Source organism: Mytilus californianus, unplaced genomic scaffold (genome assembly GCF_021869535.1).
Source record: "Mytilus californianus isolate M0D057914Y unplaced genomic scaffold, xbMytCali1.0.p SCAF_46, whole genome shotgun sequence".
Taxonomy (NCBI): domain Eukaryota; kingdom Metazoa; phylum Mollusca; class Bivalvia; order Mytilida; family Mytilidae; genus Mytilus; species Mytilus californianus.
In genome coordinates this window covers 67,798-74,758 of record NW_026262697.1, presented here as the reverse complement: position 1 = coordinate 74,758, position 6,961 = coordinate 67,798, and positions in this window count along the sequence as shown.

The window sequence follows — 6,961 nt, the reverse complement described above, 5'->3', positions numbered from 1 at the left end:
GGTATAAACCTTATTTTACATTCATACACCAATGAGACGGAGTTATACGATGGGTATAAACCTTATATAACATTCATACACCAATGAGACAGAGTAATTGGGGGGGTATAAACCCTATATAACGTTCATACACCAATGAGACAGAGTAATTCGATGGGTATATACCCTATATAACATTCATACACCAATGAGACAGAGTTATTCGATGGGTATATACCCTATATAACATTCATACACCAATGAGACAGAGTTATTCGATGGGTATATACCCTATAAACCATTTATACACCAATGAGACAGAGTAATTCAATTGGTATATACCCTATATAACATTCATACACCAATGAGACAGAGTTATTCGATGGGTATAAACCTTATTTTACATTCATACACCAATGAGACGGAGTTATACGATGGGTATAAACCTTATATAACATTCATACACCAATAAGACAGAGTTATTCGATGGGTATAAACCCTATATAACATTTATACACCAGTGAGACAAAGTTATTCGATGGCTATATACCCTATATAACATTCATACACCAATGAGACGGAGTTATTCAATGGGTATAAACCCTATATAACATTCATACACCAATGAGACAGAGTTATTCGATGGGTATAAACCCTATATAACATTTATACACCAATGAGACAGAGTAATTCAATTGGTATATACCCTATATAACATTCATACACCAATGAGACAGAGTTATTCGATGGGTATATACCCTATATAACATTCATACACCAATGAGACAGAGTTATTCGATGGGTATATACCCTATATAACATTCATACACCAATGTGACAGAGTTATTCGATGGGTATATACCCTATAAACCATTTATACACCAATGAGACAGAGTAATTCAATTGGTATATACCCTATATAACATTCATACACCAATGAGACAGAGTTATTCGATGGGTATAAACCTTATTTTACATTCATACACCAATGAGACGGAGTTATACGATGGGTATAAACCTTATATAACATTCATACACCAATGAGACAGAGTAATTGGGGGGGTATAAACCCTATATAACGTTCATACACCAATGAGACAGAGTAATTCGATGGGTATATACCCTATATAACATTCATACACCAATGAGACAGAGTTATTCGATGGGTATATACCCTATATAACATTCATACACCAATGAGACAGAGTTATTCGATGGGTATATACCCTATAAACCATTTATACACCAATGAGACAGAGTAATTCAATTGGTATATACCCTATATAACATTCATACACCAATGAGACAGAGTTATTCGATGGGTATAAACCTTATTTTACATTCATACACCAATGAGACGGAGTTATACGATGGGTATAAACCTTATATAACATTCATACACCAATAAGACAGAGTTATTCGATGGGTATAAACCCTATATAACATTTATACACCAGTGAGACAAAGTTATTCGATGGCTATATACCCTATATAACATTCATACACCAATGAGACGGAGTTATTCAATGGGTATAAACCCTATATAACATTCATACACCAATGAGACAGAGTTATTCGATGGGTATAAACCCTATATAACATTTATACACCAATGAGACAGAGTAATTCAATTGGTATATACCCTATATAACATTCATACACCAATGAGACAGAGTTATTCGGTGGGTATAAACCCTATATAACATTCATACACCAATGAGACAGAGTTATTCGATGGGTATATACCCTATATAACATTCATACACCAACGAGACAGAGTTATTCGATGGGTATATACCCTATATAACGTTTATACACCAATGAGACAGTTATTCGATGGCTATATACCCTATATAACGTTCAAACACCAATGAGACAGAGTTATTCGATTGGTATAAACCCTATATAACATTTATACACCAATGAGACAGAGTAATTCAATTGGTATATACCCTATATAACATTCATACACCAATGAGACAGAGTTATTCGGTGGGTATAAACCCTATATAACGTTCATACACCAATGAGACAGAGTTATTCGATGGGTATATACCCTATATAACATTCATACACCAATGAGACAGAGTTATTCGATGGGTATATACCCTATATAACATTCATACACCAATGTGACAGAGTTATTCGATGGGTATATACCCTATAAACCATTTATACACCAATGAGACAGAGTAATTCAATTGGTATATACCCTATATAACATTCATACACCAATGAGACAGAGTTATTCGATGGGTATAAACCTTATTTTACATTCATACACCAATGAGACGGAGTTATTCAATTGGTATATACCCTATATAACATTCATACACTATTGAGACGGAGTTATTCGATGGGTATATACCCTATATAACGTTCATACACCAATGAGACAGAGTTATTCAATTGGTATATACCCTATATAACATTCATACACTATTGAGACGGAGTTATTCGATGGGTATATACCCTATATAACGTTCATACACCAATGAGACAGAGTTATTCGATGGGTATAAACCCTATTTTACGTTCATACACCAATGAGACGGAGTTATACGATGGGTATATACCCTATATAACATTCATACACCAATGAGACAGAGTTATTCAATGGGTATATACCCTATATAACATTCATACACCAATGAGACAGAGTTATTCGATGGGTATAAACCCTATTTTACGTTCATACACCAATGAGACGGAGTTATACGATGGGTATATACCCTATATAACATTCATACACCAATGAGACAGAGTTATTCAATGGGTATATACCCTATATAACATTCATACACCAATGAGACAGAGTTATTCGATGGGTATAAACCCTATTTTACGTTCATACACCAATGAGACGGAGTTATTCGATGGATATATACCCTATATAACATTCATACACCAATGAGACAGAGTTATTCGATGGGTATAAACCCTATATAACGTTCATACACCAATGAGATAAAGTGAGACAGAGTTATTCGATTGGTATTTGTAAACCCTATATAACATTCATACACCAATGAGACGGAGTTATTCAATTGGTATAAACCCTATATAACATTCATACACCAATGAGACAGAGTTATTCGATGGGTATATACCCTCTATAACATTTTTACACCAATGAGACAGAGTTATTTAATTGGTATAAACCCTATATAACATTCATACACCAATGAGATGGAGTTATTCAATTGGTATAAACCCTATATAACATTCATACACCAATGAGACAGAGTTATTCGATGGGTATATATTGTTCAATGTGGTATTATGCTAATCTGTAGTTGACGTTTTGCACCTGGTACAATATAGTTTCATTTGATACCATGTCATACATATAGAATATTGGCATTTTTGTTTCATGCCCCACTTAGGGGCATTATGTTTTTTCGGTTGTGCGTCCTTTCATTTTTTTGTACCGCTTCAGGTTTAAGTTTTTGGTCAAGGTAATTTTTGTTGAAGTTGAATAATAGTAGGTTTGACACCTGTCAAGTGAAGCCATATAATTATACTGAGTTCTTTGCTTTACAGATAAAAATTAACTTCATCATTGACACAAAAACTTTATTATGTTGACATCGATGGGTATAAAACAAGAGACTCTCAAGAGCCTGAATCGCTCACCTGTATTTCAGACGAGAAGATTTTTAAATGTTAGCAAACTTGATGAACAAATTGTGTAAAATTGTCTTTAAAGGGCAATAACTCCTTAAGGGGTCAATTGACAATTATGGTCATATTCACTTTTTTGTAGATCTTACTTTGCTGAACATTATTGCTGCTTACAGTTTATATATATCTATAATAATATTCAAAATAATAACAAATAAAATGCTTCGCTGGGCGCAGCTTGATACGACCGCAGAGGTCGAACCCTGAACAGTTGGGGCAAGTATGGACACAACATTCAAGCTTGATACAGCTCTGAATTTGGATTGTGATTAAATATTTGACACAGCATAGGTTTCTGACACAGAAAGAATGTGGTCTAAGAACTTCAATTTTTTTAATTTACCTATTATGGTCCAATGTCCAAAATCAAAATACATGGTTAGATTCAGCATATCAAAGAACCCCATATATTCAATTTTTGTTGAAATCAAACAAAGTTTAATTTTGGACCCCAACTTGGACAAACTTGAAAACTGGTCCCATAATCAAAAATCTAAACACATGTTTAGATTCAGCATATCAAAGTACCCCAAGAATTCAATTTTTGTTAAAATCAAACTAAGTTTAATTTTGGACCCTTTGGACCTTAATGTAGACCATTTTAAAAAACGGGACCCAAAATTAAAAGTCTAAAAACACGGTTAGATTTGGCATATCAAAGAACCCCAATAATACAATTTTTGATGAAATCAAACAAAGTTTAATTTTGGACCCTTTTGACCTCAATATGAACCAATTTGATAGCGGGCCCACAAAATAAAAAATCTAAATACATGGTAAGATTCAGCATATCAAAGAACCCCATATATTCAATTTTTGTTGAAATCAAACAAAGTTTAATTTTGGACCCCAATTTGGACCAACTTGAAAACTGGGCCAAAAATCTAAAATCTAAATACATGTTTAGATTCAGCATATCAAAGAACCCCATATATTCAATTTTTGTTGAAATCAAACAAAGTTTAATTTTGGACCCCAACTTGGACCAACTTGAAAACTGGGCCCATAATCAAAAATCTAAACACATGTTTAGATTCAGCATATCAAAGAACCCCAAGAATTCAATTTTTGATGAAATCAAACAAAGTTTAATTTTGGACCCTTTTGACCTCAATGTGGACAAAGTTGATAACGGGGCCCAAAACTCAAAAATCTAAATACATGGTTAGATTCAGCATATCAAAGAACCCCATATATTCAATTTTTGTTGAAATCAAACAAAGTTTAATTTTGGACCCCGATTTGGACCAACTTGAAAACTGGGCCCATAATCAAAAATCTAAATACATGTTTAGATTCAGCATATCAAAGAACCCTAAAAATTTAATTTTTGTTAAAATCAAACTAAGTTTAATTTTGGACCCTTTTGACCTTAATGTAGACCAATTTGAAAACAGAACCAAAAATTAAGAATCTAAATACACGGTTAGATTCGGCATATCAAAGAACCCCAATAATTCAATTTTTGAAGAAATCAAACAAAGTTAAATTTTGGACCCTTTTGACCTCAATATGGACCAATTTAAAAACGGGGCCCAAAATCCAAAAACTTAATACTTGGTTAGATTCAGCATATTAAAGAACCCCAAGAATTCAAGAATAAAACCCCATTGAAATTGATCAAGAAATAAGCAATTTATACGAAGTATCTTCTTTTGAACAATACTGTGTAATTGAATATTTCTTGCTATTGTGCAATACTGTACAATTGACAATTTCTTGCTATTGCGCAATATTGTGCTATTGGATATTTCTTGCTATTGCGCAATACTGTGCAATTGAAGATTTCTTGCTATTGCGCAATACTGTGCAATTGAAGATTTCTTGCAATTGTGCAATACTGTGCAATTGAAAATTTCTTGCTATTGCACAATACTTATTATATAATAATTTACACATCCTGTTTGGTGTGTATCTCCTACCATATCATTATTATTTGCTTTTAAATATTAATCAGAAATAACCAACTTAAAATGGAAAATTTTAAAAGAAAAAAAAAAGGAAAAAAAGAAAAAAAAAGAAAAAAAAAAAATCCCCCCCCCCCCCCCCCCAAATTTTTTGAACCCCCTTATGATTCATCACCCCCAAACTCAATCCCAGCCTTCCCTTTGTGGTATGGTACCTTGCAGTACAATTTCAGAGAGATCCATACACTTGAACACAAGTTATTGTCTGGAAACTAGAAAAATGCTTACTTTTGGCCCCTTTTTGGCCCCCTATTCCTAAATGTTTCGGGCAATTACCCACAAACTCAATTCCAGCTTTCCCTTTGTGATATGGAACCTTGTAGTACAATTTCAGAAATATCCAAACACTTACACACAAGTTATTGTCATGAAACTAGAAAAATGCTTGTTTTTTGCCCCTTTTTTTGCCCCTAATTCCTAAAATTTTGAGGCAATTACCCCCAAAATCAATTACAGCCTTCCCTTTGTGATATGGAACCTTGTGGTACAATGTCAGAGAGATCCATACACTTACACACAAGTTATTGTCTGGAAGTTACAAAAATGCTTATTTTTGGCCCCTTTTTGGCCCCTAATTCCTTAACTGTTGGTACCATAACCCCCAAAATCAATCCCAACCTTCCTTTCATGGTATTGAACCTTATGGTAAAATTTCATGGAGATCCATTCACTTAAACTAAAGTTAGAGTGCGAAAACCAATGTGTCTTCGGACGACGCCGGACGACGACGACGACGACGACGACGCCAACGTCATACCAATATACGACCAAAAAATTTTCAATTTTTGCGGTCGTATAAAAACTGCAAAATTTTGTTAAAACTACCGATTCGGTGGCAGCAACCCAACAATGGGTTGTTCGATTCGTCTGAAAATTTCAGAGCTGATAGATCTTGACCAATTGAACAATTTTACCCCATGTCAGATTTGCTCTAAAAGCTTTAGTTTTTGAGATATAAGCCAAAAACTGCATTTGACCCCTATGTTCTATTTTTAGCCATGGCGGCCATGTTTGTCGATGGATCAAAACTTCGGATACAATTTATAAACTAGATACCCTAAGGAACATTTAGTTAAAGTTTGAAGGTATTTGGCCCAGTAGTTTCAGAGGAGAAGATTTTTGAAATAGTCTACGATGACAGACGACGGACACCAAGTGATGGCATAAGCTCACATAGGGCCCTTTGGGCCCCGGTGAGCTAAAAAGGGACTGACAAATTTTTTGGGGCTGAAATTTTGAAAAAAAAAAGAAGATTTGATTTACATCTGCTTAACTGTAGTTTTTTTTTGGTTGAGAATATAAAGTAAAAAGAAATGGTCGTTTGGTTGTAT